General features: G+C 40.9%; 2 long non-coding RNA genes across 2 annotated transcripts; one reads left to right on the top strand and one right to left on the bottom strand.

The window, feature by feature from the left end:
* Positions 1 to 5,590: 5,590 nt before the first annotated feature.
* On the bottom strand, positions 5,591 to 9,100 carry LOC125752402 (uncharacterized). The gene is made up of 3 exons (XR_007401837.1): positions 8,248 to 9,100; positions 7,322 to 7,440; positions 5,591 to 5,991 (listed from the first exon to the last, which is right to left on the bottom strand). It is a non-coding gene; the product is annotated as an uncharacterized LOC125752402 (long non-coding RNA).
* On the top strand, positions 8,174 to 11,002 carry LOC125752401 (uncharacterized). Its single transcript, XR_007401836.1, has 2 exons — positions 8,174 to 8,647; positions 9,267 to 11,002. It is a non-coding gene; the product is annotated as an uncharacterized LOC125752401 (long non-coding RNA).
* The last annotated feature ends 3,368 nt before the right edge of the window (positions 11,003 to 14,370 follow it).

Genomic DNA, 14,370 nt, shown 5'->3' with positions numbered 1-14,370 from the left:
TTTTTTTTCTTGTTATTTAAAGTCTTGTGATTTTATTGAAATATATCATGGAATTGGTCATTGAGGTCAATATTCCCAAGTACATGGATGGTATGCTTTTTCCTCCTGATGAGTTGACCACTCTGATATTATAAGATAGCCTTGTTTCTCTCTGGTAATATTATTTGTTTTGACATCTACTTTGCGTAATATTAATATACCAACTCTAGCTTCCTTTTTATTACTTTTAATTGTGATAAAATATACATAATATGACATTTGCCACATTAACTATTTTTAAGTATACAGTTCTGTAGTATTAAGTATATGCACATTGTTGTACAACTAATCTCCAAAACTCTTTTCATCTTGCAAAACCGAATCTTTAATCCCATTAAATAAACTCCCCATTCTATCCACCCCCCCAGCACCTGGCAATTACCATTCTACTTTCTATCTATAATTTGACTGTTTTACATAAGAGAAATCATACAATATTTGTCTTTTTGTGACTGGCTTATTTCACTTATCATAATGTCTTCAAGGTTCATCCATGTTGTAGCATGTGTCATAATGTTCTTACTTTTTAAGGCTAATATTCCATGGTATGTATATAGATTTGTTTGTCCAATTATCTTCATATGTATAAGATTTTGTTTATCCAATCATCTGTCAATGAACACATGGGTTGCTTCCATCTTTTTGGTCATTGTAAACATAGGTGTCTAAAGATCTCTTTGAGACCTTTTGAATATATACCTAGAAGAGGAATTGCTAGATCATATGATAATTCCATGTTTAATTTTTTGAGAAACCACTATTCTATCCCCATTTTATATGTACACCAACAGTGTACAAGGATGGATTCCAATTTCTGCACATCCTCACCAACACTTGTTATTTTCCTGGGCTTTTTGTATGTTTGATAGTAGCCATTCTAATGGGTATAAGTAGTATCTCATTGTGATTTTTTTATAATAAATTTATTTTTTATTGGTGTTCACTTTGCCAACATACAGAATTATACCCAGTGCTCATCCCCTCAAGTGCCCCCTCAGTGCCCGTCACCCATTCACCCCAACCCCCGCCCTCCTCCCCTTCCACCACCCCTAGTTCATTTCCCAGAGTTAGGAGTCTTTATGTCCCTATGTTCTGTCTCCCTTTCTGATATTTCCCACACATTTCTTCTCCCTTCCCTTATATTCCCTTTCACTATTATTTATATTCCCCAAATGAATGAGAACATATAATGTTTGTCATTCTCCGATTGACTTACTTCGCTCAGCATAATACCCTCCAGTTCATTCCACATTGAAACAAATGGTGGGTATTTGTCGTTTCTAATGGCTGAGTAATATTCCATTGTATACATAAACCATATCTTCTTTATCCATTCATCTTTCGATGGACCCCGAGGCTCCTTCCACAGTTTGGCTATTGTGGACATTGCTGCTAGAAACATCAGGGTGCAGGTGTATCTTTGGGGTAAATCCTCAGCAGTGCAATTGCTGGGTCCTAGGGCAGGTCTATTTTTAACTCTTTGAGGAACCTCCACACAGTTTTCCAGAGTGGCTGCACCAGTTCACATTCCCATCAACAGTGTAAGAGGGTTCCCTTTTCTCCGCATCCTCTCCAACATTTGTGGTTTCCTGCCTTGTTAATGTTCCCCATTCTGACTGGTGTGAGGTGGTATCTCATTGTGATTTTGATTTGCATTTCCCTAATGATTAATGATGTTGAACTTCTTTTCATGTATTTATTGGCCATTCATACATGTTCTTTGGAAAAATGTTTATTCAAGTTCTTTGTTCATTTTTAATTAGGTTGTTTTTTTGTTATTGAGTTGTTGGAGGTCTTTATATAGTCTGTATATTAACCCCTTATCAGATATATGATTTGAAAATATTTTCTCCTATTATGTAGGAGAAATAAAATCTTTTAAGAAAAATTAACAGGGCAGCCCGGGTGGCTCAGCAGTTTAGCGCCACCTTCAGCCCAGGGCATAATCCTGGAGACCCAGGATCGAGTCCCACTTGGGGCTTGGAGCCTGCTTCTCCCTTTGCCTGTGTCTCTGCCTCTCTCTCTGTCTCTGTGTCTCTCATGAATAAATAAATAAGTAAATAAATTTTTTAAAAATGCAAAAAAAACCCAATTATTTTAAAATAAATTCAAATAATAAAAATTTACATTACACACATGTACTTACCTTTTTTTTTTTTTTAAGGTTTTATTCACCTATTCATGAGAGACACAGAGAGAGAGAGAGGCAGAGAGACACAGGCAGAGGGAGAAGCAGGCTCCATGCAGGGAGCCCCATGTGGGACTGGATCCCACGTCCCCAGAATCACGCCATAGGCCGAAGGTGGCACCAAACCACTGAGCCACCCGGACTGCCTGTACTTATCATTTTCACTGTTCTTTGTTCCTTTTTTTTTTTTTTAAGATTTATTTATTTATGATAGACATAGAGAGAGAGAGAGAGAGGCAGAAACACAGGCAGAGGGAGAAGCAGGCTCCATGCAGGGATCCCGACGTGGGACTCGATCCCGGGTCTCCAGGATCACGCCCTGGGCCAAAGGCAGGCGCCAAACCGCTGAGCCACCCAGGGATCCCCTCTTTGTTCCTTTTTGTGTAGAACCTATTTCTATCTGGTCCATTTTTCTTCTGCCTAAGATGCCCTGTAACATTTCTAACAATGCAGGTCTGCTGATGATGAATTCTTTGAGCTTTTTATGTCTGAAAAAAGTCTTTATTTCACACTTTTTTTGAAAGATGTTTTTGGTGGGTGTAGAAATCTAGATTGATGTGACCATCTTATTTGCATTGCTCCCAAAAAGAAATCTGTCGTCCTTATCTCATTCCTTTGTATGTTAAGTGTCTTTTATCTCTGATTTTCTGATTCTCTCTTATCAGTGGTATTGAGCAATTTGATTTTGATGTGACTTCATGTTGTTTTCTTCATGTTTCTTGTACTTGGGATTCATTGAGCTTCTTGGATCTATGAGTTTATAGTTTTCATCAGTTTGGAAAAATTTTGGACATTATCTCTTCAAATATTTTTCAGCCCCTCTCTCCTTCCTCTCCTTCAGAGTCTCCAATTACATGTCTATTAGCCTATTGAAATTGTTCCATAGCTCACCAATGCTCTGCTAACTTTTTAAAATACTTTTTTCCATTTCATTTAGATACTTATATTTTCAATTCAACTAATCTTTTTTTTTTTCTGCAATGCCAGTCATCTCATCCAGTGTATTCTTAATCTTAGACATTGTAGTATTTATCTCTAGAAGTTCAGTTTGGTTCTCTCATATTTTCCATGTTTCTCTTAAAGTGTTGAACATAAGAACACAGTTATAAAAGTTTTTTTTTTTTTAATGTCCTTATCTTTAATTCAAACATCTTTGTCAGTTCTGGGTTGGTTTCTACTGATTATTCTCCTCATCTGGGTTGTGTTTTCCTGCCTCTGCAGGCATTATTCCTAGGCTTGTGTGAGCATCAGGTAGTTTCCACCAATCCTCTCATATGATTCTTTTCCAGCCTTGGATATCACTGATCAATCCTTTGCTGAATGCCCTGCATGACCCTAATCAGATCTCTGGATTCTTTGTGCTCTCTGGCATTTCTTCCTGCTAACTCTAGCTCCTTTTGGTCTTCCTAGACTCAGTAATTTTGTCTCTTCAACTTGAAGAATCTGCCAGATTCTTCCTGCCAGATTTCCTTTTCTGTACCACTACCTGGAAACTCTCAAAAGGTAGCAAGTTGGGACAATCCAGGCTGACCTCCACTGTTTACCATATCTCAAGAAATACTGTCCTTCATTAATTAATGTCTTGATAACTTTTGTCCAGGTTTTTTTAGTTGTTTCATACTGGAGAGTAAATTCAGTCCCTGTTACTACATCTTGGTCTGAAGCAGAAGACTGATTTGCTTTTTCAATATATGATTTCATTTTTTTTTTATCAGGAATGTTTTCTTGAATTATACATGTTAGTAATTTTTTCTATTCTCTTTAACTTTCACCTTCAGGAATTTCTATTATTTGTATATTGGACTTTGTTTGCCTATCTTCAAAATTCTTTTTCTCGGGATCCCTGGGTGGTGCAGCGGTTTAGCGCCTGCCTTTGGCCCAGGGCGCAATCCTGGAGACCCGGGATCGAATCCCACATCAGGCTCCCGGTGCATGGAGCCTGCTTCTCCCTCTGCCTATGTCTCTGCCTCTCTCTCTCTCTCTCTGTGTGACTATCACAAATAAATGAAAAAAAAAATTAAAAAAAAAAGACAAAATTCTTTTTCTCAAATTCTTTTTATCTCATTCTTCATTTTTTTATTTTAAAATTTTACTCCTTTTCACTTTGATTTTTAGGGCATTAACTGTTATGCATTTTGCTCTCATAGTTTCTTATAGTTTAATCTTTGTTTCTGAAGTAATTTTTTCTTTTATTTTTACATCTTTCCTGAGTTCTGTTGGCACAATTTTGATTTTTTTCTATTTTTTTTAAGATTTTATTTTATTTTATTTATTTATTTTTTATTTATTTATGATAGTCATACAGAGAGAGAGAGAGAGAGAGAGGCAGAGACATAGGCCGAGGGAGAAGCAGGCTCCATGCACTGGGAGCCCGACGTGGGATTCGATCCCGGGTCTCCAGGATCGCACCCTGGGCCAAAGGCAGGCGCCAAACCGCTGCGCCACCTAGGGATCCCTAAGATTTTATTTTTAAGCAATTGCTACACTCAGCGTGGGTCTCAAACTTAAAATCCCGGAATCAAGAGTTGTATGCTCCACCGACTGAGCCAGCCAGGCGCCTCTGAGTCTTTCCTATTTCTGACTTCTGTTGTTCTTTCAAGTCTTCAGTTAATTTCTTCATGTCTTTTGCTTCATTTTGATGTAATAAGTTAGTTTGGTTTGTTGTTTGGACATCTCTTTCCAGTGTTTTTATTATTTGTAGGAATATTATTTTCATTGTCTTTTGCTTTTATTTTATTTTATTTTAAGATTTTCTTTATTCATGAGAGAGACACACACACAGAGAGAGAGAGAGAGAGAGGCAGAGACACAGGCAGAGGGAGAAGCAGGCTCCAGGCAGGGAGCCATATGTGGGACTCGATCCTGGGTCCCCAGAATCACACACACCCTGGGCTGAAGGCAGGCACCAAACCGCTGAGCCACCTGGGCTGCCTTGTCTTTTGCTTTTAAATAGTAACTTTGTATGGGCTTTAAGTGTTGCTTATTTTTAAGTGACATTAGTTTTCCTGAGAATTTAGAACAAGGCAGGAAATGAGGTTCAGGAAAGCTTTTCTAACCACTCAGAGCTCCCTCTTCTGTGGTTGTGCAGTGTTAATACATGCACAAGCTTCTTTTCTGACCCTTTGGGATTCTGTACTTTCCCTCACATTGGACTGGACTTTTTTTTCATCCCTTCCAGTTTCAGCTGCCCTTCTCAAGTTGGTCCACTATACTTTCCAGTATGTACCTGTTGCCTGTTTGTTCTCTGGTTTGTCAAACCCTACTCAGTGGTTTCTCTCTCCTTCCTCATGTACAGATCCTGCTACCATGCAGATTTTGTGGCTATTCATGGTTTTTCTTCATCTGCTTGTATTTAGGGGTTGGTGGGGATACCTTGTTACCTAGTGTTACCTAGTTTTGTTTAAACGTTGTTCATGGGTTTCTCAGTTCTGCTATCTAGTTGCACTGTCGTATTTATGAGGGGATTCAGATATCAATGTCCAATATTTTATTTTATTTTTTTAAGATTTTATTTATTCATTCAAGAGAGACACACAGAGAGAGAGAGAGAGTCAGAGACACAGGCAGAGGGAGAAGCAGGCTCCATGCAGGGAGCCCGAGGGGGGACTCGATCCTGAGTCTCCAGGATCACGCCCTGAGCTGCAGGCGGTGCTAAACCGCTGCACCACCAGGGCTGCCCGTGTCCAATATTTTAAGAGTTTCTTGCTCATTGGCAAAGCCCTAGATGGACCAAAAGCAGGGAACTGGAGTGAATGACAGAATTCCTGTTAAGACAAAATGGAGGAAAGCATTAAATGGTTATCCAAAGCTTTCCGTTTAGGTGCTGAGTGTAAAAGGATGGTGTTGTTATGTAGAGAGCTGCTTTATTTACTTCTACTCAGTAAGTATGAGCTCATCTTTTCATTATGAGAGTCAAGAGGCCCTTTGACAGTTTGTGCACATATTGCTTGACCTAGTACACATAGATCTCAAACCACTTCAGGCTCAGTAACTTGTGCTTTGTCTTGTTTTTAATGAAAATGGTCTATTTCCACATTCTGACTAATACTCATGACCTTCATTCTGTCTTTCTAAGGATCTCAAAAATATTTGACAGTTCATTGTATGGCTCCTTTTCTGACCTTGGAGATGCAGTTTAGGATTTCAATTGCCCTATATCTCACTAACATTGGTCATGGAATTGCATCACAGGGTGAGAAATTGTTAAGAGTCCCAGACTTCCTACTCAGGCTTTCCTGCTTTAGCCATGTTACATTCCCAACTTAGTTTGTCTATCCCACTCTTGAAAATAAACCCAGGTCATTTGTCAAGGGAACAAAAAGACAAACCCTACCTCTTAAATCAATAATACACTATTTGTTAATTAACTGATTTAAATAAATTTTAAAATACCCTAAAAAAACAGGGAACAAAAATACACTGGGCAATGAGTAGGCCTAAATTATACTGAGCATATGGCCTCATCTTTCTCTTTTGGGCTGTTGGGCTTTCCTGGCATCCAGACTTTGTGGAGATGCTCAGAGTATTTGCTATAGGTAATTGTCCATGTTTCATTTGAACCAGAGATATAGGAGCCAAGGAAGAAAATGGGATGGATTCCCTGACATGAAGAACTATGACATTGGAAAACATGGTGGAATTAGGGTAAACTTTATCTCCAGATGGAAACGGTGCCTTTCTAAGTGTTAAATGATTTGCAAAACTGTTGTGTTTTCTTCAGTGGCTTGGAACAATGTACAAATAGGTTTTTTTATGGTTCTAGGGTCCCACATAGCCCAGTATCTTTTCAAAATCACATTCAAAGAAAATGCACTCCAGAAACTAAAAGCAAGTTTTTAAAAGCACACTATTCTTTACTGTATTCTCTAAGATGGGGATCCAATTTCTAATCCTAAGCAACACAATCTCCATTCAATTTTTTACTTATCTCCACTTCTTTCATTTCACAGCTACTCTGTAGCATCTAACTCTCAATTTTCTCCAAAACTTTCCCTGATTCCCATCCTACAGGTCTTCATACATGATTCTTTTTACTATCATTTTTCCCTCCCCTTATGCCTCACCAGTAGTTGCCACAGGAATTACCATACCTACCAGACTGCTCCAGGAAAGGTGGGAGACTCTCTGACTCTATACTCCTTGGTCTTCTTTTGCTGCCCAAAGAAGAAGCTGGCAGGACCACTGAGTATTATATTCTTTGCTTGCTCTGAATGCTTTTATTGCGAAGTAAGCCCAGAGGAGAATTAAGGAATAAAGGCCCTCTCCTTATATGTTTAATCAAAAATGGAAGATACATTTAAGAAAGCTTTCAAATGAACCCCTGGGGTCAGTGATAGTGATGAGAAGGGGCCTAAGAGGCTGGGCAAAATTATCACTATCTGACCCAGTGGGTGGGCAGAGCTTCCAAGAGACAGACCTCTAAGGGAAGACTGGGGTATAACCCTGGTTATTGCAGAAACAGTGTGGTCCAGGCTCCCCGGCACCACAAATTCAGATTTGCTTATAGTCCTCTTACAAATGCTTTGATATTATCTAGGGGTGTTTTAAACCTAGGGGATATGCGGCAAACGTTGAGGAGGTATTATGTAGTGACCAAGGGTAGTCAAAAGCTTGTAAGTGGACTTAGAATATAGGAGTATGTAGAAATCAGAGAGAGGTAGTGTGGCTCAATTATGCAGGTGGTCAACAACCGGATGGTCTGTCAGGAGCAACAAGAAAGTGGCAATTATCTATAAATCTGGAAGGTATTGGGGAAACCACCCAGTAGCTCAGAATCATAGGCAGTGCTAGAAAGATCAAGGCTAATATTTTGTTCCGAGAAAATAGAAATCCTGGATAAGACAGCACTCAATGCAGGGGAATTTCATAAGGATGCAGTGACCAGAAATGGGCCTAAAACAAGGAGACTGGTTGCCAGGAACAAAGCAGAACCTAGTTTTTAGAATGAAGGATCAGAGCTGGACCTTAGGAAAACTGAGTGAGGCTGAGCCCCCAAAATACAAAGTGTAAATTCCACGTACCTTGTAGGATATGCTGCCCGATGTTTGTTAAGAGCATGGGCTGGGTTAGAATCCTGGCTCTGTGACCTCCCATCTTTATGACCTCAGGAAAGTTAGAGAACTCCAGCCCAGCTTCCTATCTCTGAAGGGGGTTTAGTAATTCCTACCTCACAGAATAGTCATAGACATTATATGGCACAGTCTCTGTCAATCAGTGGCACTACAGAGCAGGGCTGTAAAACATGTTATCTTCTTCTCCTCCTCCTACCATCACCACCATCACTGTAGCTTACCCACTCAGAACAAGACTGGCCCCAGAGCCTGGGCTGCTGATTCTGCAGATGAGTGTTGGGAAGATGTCGGCACAAAATGCACACATGTGCAAACAAGATGGCCCCAACTTACTCAAGCTTGTTTATAAGTCAGTTGTTTGCCACTTAGAATCTCTGTCTCTAAAAGCTATACTATAAACAATGGTTGAGTTTCCAGGCTAGCCCACCTGTGCCTTTTTGTTCATGAGAAAGAGGCTAAGCATTGAGTCAGCCTGAGGAAGGGCCACTATCTTCATTCCAGCTTTTAGTGCTGACCTCAAAGGAGAGGACTTGAGAGCAGAGGAGTAGTGGGAACCCACTTGAGATGAGATGAGCTCATAAAGAGCACATGAGGGCTCTCCCAGAGATTCATGTCCCTCTTGGAGCCACGCTGACCTAGCTCCTGGCGAGTTGCACCAGTCCCCTCAGAGCAGCGGCCCAGATGTTCCAGGGTCGAGAGCTGGGGAGAAAGGGGATCACTGGACCTTCTTTGTGATTATCCATCATCCTCATTCATTTCTCCTGCTCCTGCTGAAGTAGCTCCAGTGAGTGGGCATGTGTGTTCCTGCCATTTGCCAGATGTTGGAAAAGAATTAGAAGTTCCATTGGAAAAAAAAAAAAAAAAAAAAAAAAAAAAGAAGTTCCATTGGAGGCTATGGTGAACAATTTAATGATGTGACTGTGAATTAGGGCATAACAGCAAAATAATCACTTTGCTTTTGGACTTAGGTTAGTTGAGCTGACTTTGTGCTGCCTGACCAGTAAGTGGGCCCTGCGATGCAGCTCTGCAGCAAGAGGCAGAATGCTCCAGGAAGGAGAAGAGGAGGGAGAACAACAACAAAACTCGACCGGGCCATTCTGATCCAGAAGAGAGCCAACAGAAAGTTTCAGATTAAATGGGAACTACAGCAATAACCAACTTATCCTAAATTTCTGGAGAAGAAGGAGCTCTAAATTAATGCTTTTTTTTTTTTTTAAGATTCTATCCATTTATTCTTGAGACACAGAGAGAGAGAGAGGCAGAGACACAGGCAGAGGGAGAAGCAGGCTCCATTCCATGGAGGGAGCCCAACGTGGGACTCGATCCCAGGTCTCCCAGGTCTCTAAGGATCACACCCTGGGCCGAAGGTGGTGCTAAACCACTGAGCCACCCGGGCTTCCCAATTAATGCATTTTTTAAGACAACTGAAGGCAAATACTTTTTCCCCAAAATGGAAACTTATAAAAGCACTTTCATCATTGTTCCATGCTGTAATGGCCTTGTGTGCCTAGGAGTTTTTGAGGCATGTAGGGCTATTTGCCTTGGCACTAAATGACCCCCAACTGATGTGCTTTTCTATTTGGAGACTTGTCTCTTTTTTGCTTCCAGCTACCACTTCTCAGTGTGTCATCTCCCAGAATCTCCCACTCTACTTGCTTGTCTTTAAACTCTGCAGAAAAGGTTATCAAGGAAGCAAGAAGATCAATCTGCTAGAGTGGTATCCATCAATTTCATTTAACGCTAAGGCAATAGAGTTGTCTTAGGAGTGCTTCTTCTTCTTTACCCTCTATTTGTCATCACTGCCATCCACCTGCCTAAAACATACACACACACACACACCTTGTTGAATACAAAGGCTCAGACTCTGCCCTTTCCTTCATCCCAATCCTTGCCATTACTGCCCTTAGGCACAACCCATCAGGATTTCTATCCTGGGCCCAATCTTCTAGAGGATCCTGGTCTGGCCTTCCTATAACTATGTTACTTCCCAGGGGAGCAAGGAATCCATGGAGCTGAGAGTAGAGTCCCATAGGGAACACATGCCTCCTCTTTCAAGAACTATGTTCTGGGTACCTAGGACCCTGGGAGTCCCTGCCCAGGTAGCCCTGAGCCCCCTTCCAGGGCCTCTTGCATGGATCTGGAAAGGTCTAGAGGGTGGACAGTGCTACTGGCATGTGCACTCTTAAGAGTAGCCAAGTCACTGGTGGTTGAAGGGGTGAGGGCAGAGCTTGGATGTGCAGGCTGAGGTCGCACAGGTGGAAGAGTAAGCCCTCTTACTCGAAATGGAACAGAGCTGGGGTTGGGAGAGAAGAGGGGCACTTCTATCTGTACTCCTGTCAAAGCTGCACAAATTGTTGGGGTGAACTGAATCCCTGCTTGATTCTAGGACTTTCCAATGGCTTTGTGGATAGCCCATCTAAAACACTTCTAGCTTTGTGGGTTCTTGGCTCCCTCAATTCCAAGTACCTTTACCTGCACTCCAAATCTTAACATTTCCCTGAACTTTGCAAGTACTCCAAAAGTTGCTAAAGCACGTCAACTATAATTTGCTGACTCTGGACATTCCCCTCCCAGCCTCTGCTAGAAAACCCAGGCCTCCATTCCTTTCAAAATCTGAATTCTCTTTCTTTCCCATTCCTGCAATGCTATCCTTTAGAGAAATCAGCTGCTCCCTGGATATCAATAAAATTGATTTCCAATTTTAGTTCTTTGGTGAGCCTAGAGAATTTTGAGAACACCAAAATCTTCTCTAAGGAATATCTACAAGGCAGATTATCTTCTCTACCTTAAAAAAAATAAAATACACAAAACTCTGAGAGTGAGCAGCATTGAAGTGAGAGAGAAATACTTTTCACATCTCAACAGATCAGACACTTCTTTGAAAAGGCACCCAGACACCCATGGGCTCTCCCTGGCTCAGAGAGTTGCTACCTATTGTTCAGTCTCTTTGGGGACACCCTCTTCCATTTCTTGACTCTGTATCTTGCCTCCTTCCATCACCTAGAGCACTTCTTCCCTTGAGTGTCATGTTATTCTCTTGTCAGGCCTCTGTTCTTTTTTTAAATATTCCTATTTTATTTGTTTTTTATTTTTATTTTTTTAAGATTTTATTTATTTATTCATAGACACAGAGAGAGAGGGGCAGAGACAGACAGAGGGAGAAGCAGGCTCCATGCAGGGAGCCCGATGTGGGACTCAATCCCGGGTCTCCAGGATCACACCCCAGGCTGCAGGCGCGCCAAACCACTGCGCCACCGGGGCTGCCCTATTTGTTTTTTTTAAATTGCAGTATAACTGACATATATTATCCTATTAGTTCAGGTGTGCATCCCAGTGATTTGATATTTTTATCCATTATGAAATGGCCTCTGTTCTTTAAATCCATGCTTGATGCTGCAGCAAGACAAAAATCAGACTGCTTCACCCTGTGCTTGAGACATTGCCCTCCTCATGCAGAAGGGGACTCCCACTCCCAAGTGGAGTCCAGGTGCCAGGTCCAGGTGCCAGGTTCTCCATGACCTGGCCTCTCTATCTCCCTAGACTTACCTCTAATCCACCCCAGACCCATTAACATCAGATCATATGTAATTCCCCTTCCACATCTTGCCAGGACTTGCTTCTGGAGATGTGTTTATGCTATTCCTCTGCCTGAGCAACCATTGCCATCATCATGCCCCTTCACTGCCAACCTCTCTTCATGTGACCAGCTTCTGGTGGTTCCTTCACACTCAGCCCAGGTATCAAGCTTTCCAACCTTGCTCTTGTCTCCTAGCCAAGGCCAGCTTAGTGGCCCTCTACTGCACTCCCACAGTCCTGGTAAAGCCCCTTTATCTTAGAATGTACCACACTGCATTGAAATTATCCACTGCTATGCCTTTAAGTGACTCCAAGTGCCTCAAAATTAGGAATTGCATCTTTTTCACCTCTGTGTCCCAGCCGTGCTGCACCAAGCACTCAATAAATGTTTACAGAATACATCCAAACTGAGAAGAGTATGGGGATTTTTGTGATACTTATTTCTTTACTAGTGACTCACTCAAATAAAGATAGCTACCTAAAGTTCTGTTCACTTGCTTCTGGGCTAACTATGACTAGGGCTGCCAGAAGTCTGACTATTAGATGACAATCTTAATTTAAACAGTTAATTATTATACATTTATTGAGCATCTATCATATGCCAAGCTTTGTGGACCACTACACAATTATACTGAGGAACAAAATACAGCGCTTGCCTTCAAGAGTTTATAACCTTGATAGTTTTTCTGGAAATTAAAAATAACATCATTTACAACAGAGTATTTTTTAACAGAAAGGACATTTAAAAATTCTCTTTTGCCTTTCAGTGTCTGAATATGTTTGATTATCCATTCACCTCATGTTCCCAAACCATAGGGCTTTTATTTGGCAGCCATGGTCTGCCTGAGAGGACTGAGAAAATCAAATAAACCATTATAAGGGAATGTGTATTTTCAGGCAAAAAAAAAAAAAAAAATGACTCTGGAAGTTAGAAAAGCAACTATAGACTAAAACAAAGAAAGGTGAAGACCCATTTCTTTTTTGCTTTTGGGGAAAAAAATCAGAACAACCTACTTAGATTTTGGGGGAGGGGATAATTTTGTCCTATAGCAATGATCATGTTCTATAGTGTTCTATAGCACTGATCTAGGTCAAAACCCTAGGTCAGTTGTTCTCAAACAGGGGCAGTTTTGTTCCCCAAGGGACATTTGGTAATGTCTTCAGACATTTTTGGTTGTCACATCTTGAAGGAGGGGTAGTGTACTAGCATCTGTGGATTGGATGAAAGCCAGGGATGCTGATAAAAATCCTATAATGCAAGAACAAAGCCCACAGCAAAGAATGATCCAGCTCAAAATATTAATAGTTCTGAGATTGAGAAACCCTGCCCTATGTTGTGGAGTGGGATTGACACTAAACTGCATTCCAAAATTCTGCAGAAACAACCAAATGCAATAATGGCTGGTGGTAGTCACAAACTTGACCCCTGGGTGCCTCTGATTTATGCATAAGGGAAAAGCTGGGACTTTGACAGGCCGGAACAGAGATCTTGGATGATTTTTATGCTGTAATTAGTTTTTAAATACTCTTGTTCTCCTTTACCTTCCCCCACCCCCAGCTGCCTTCTTTTAAAAAAGGAAATTAAATAAACAAGAACAACCCCCCAAATACCCGTTGTTTATGTCACTGGCTTTTTCTCTTCTTTGCTGATGAAATAAAACACAATATAATGGACAAAGAAGATCATCAAAGGCTGCTGCTAAGGCTTAGTGGTAGGTCACAGAGCATAGCAAAAGCTCTGCTTATGTGAACCACTCAGGCAAACACCTCAAACAGGGATGAAATGCAAAGGTGGAATATGATCATCATAATTTGTTAATTGTGCTTTCCCCACTGTCGATATTTCTGGGTTACTTATTTATTTAAACACAGTGGTATATGTTTGAAGTAAGAATACCCCAATCCATATTGTTCTATTTTCCCCTGCGAGGGTCATGTTTCTTCTGTCAATAACACAAGCTTGGATCTCCTTGAGCCCCAAATTACACTTCCTCATAAGAGATGAAAATGTCACATTTTCCTTGAGATCTTTATTCCACATGACTTTGCTAATGACTAGGGTAAAATTGAGAAGTTCAGGAAAAGGAAATCTCTCCCTCCATCAAAGTGAGTAAACAAACCAAAAGAAAACAGGATGCCAGGAGCTAAAATGTGTAGCGAGTTTAAATATGTTCCATAGACCTGAAGGATAGCCTAGATCTATGGTTGGACCTCCTTGCCTGTTCACACAATTACCCCCACAATATACAATAATGTCAAATGACCAACACTAACAAAAAATTTTTCACCATTTTTTGTGGGTTTTTGTCTCTTGGCATTGAAAAGATGTGATATAAATGCTTACCCAATTCCTCCCCTCTCACCCTGCCCCTTGTTGCCTCAGCACCACCCTCTGGCTCAACTGTACCCAGGTATCCTACATTAGCATGCTAATTCACATCTCCAAGCCCTCATGCATAATATCTTGTTGGTCTGGAATACTTTCTCTACTTGTCC

The sequence above is a fragment of the Canis lupus genome, chromosome 13 (assembly GCF_003254725.2).
Source record: "Canis lupus dingo isolate Sandy chromosome 13, ASM325472v2, whole genome shotgun sequence".
Classification (NCBI taxonomy): Eukaryota; Metazoa; Chordata; class Mammalia; order Carnivora; family Canidae; genus Canis; species Canis lupus.
The sequence above is the reverse complement of the archived record's forward strand: the minus strand, read 5'-3'. Positions and strand labels throughout refer to the sequence as shown.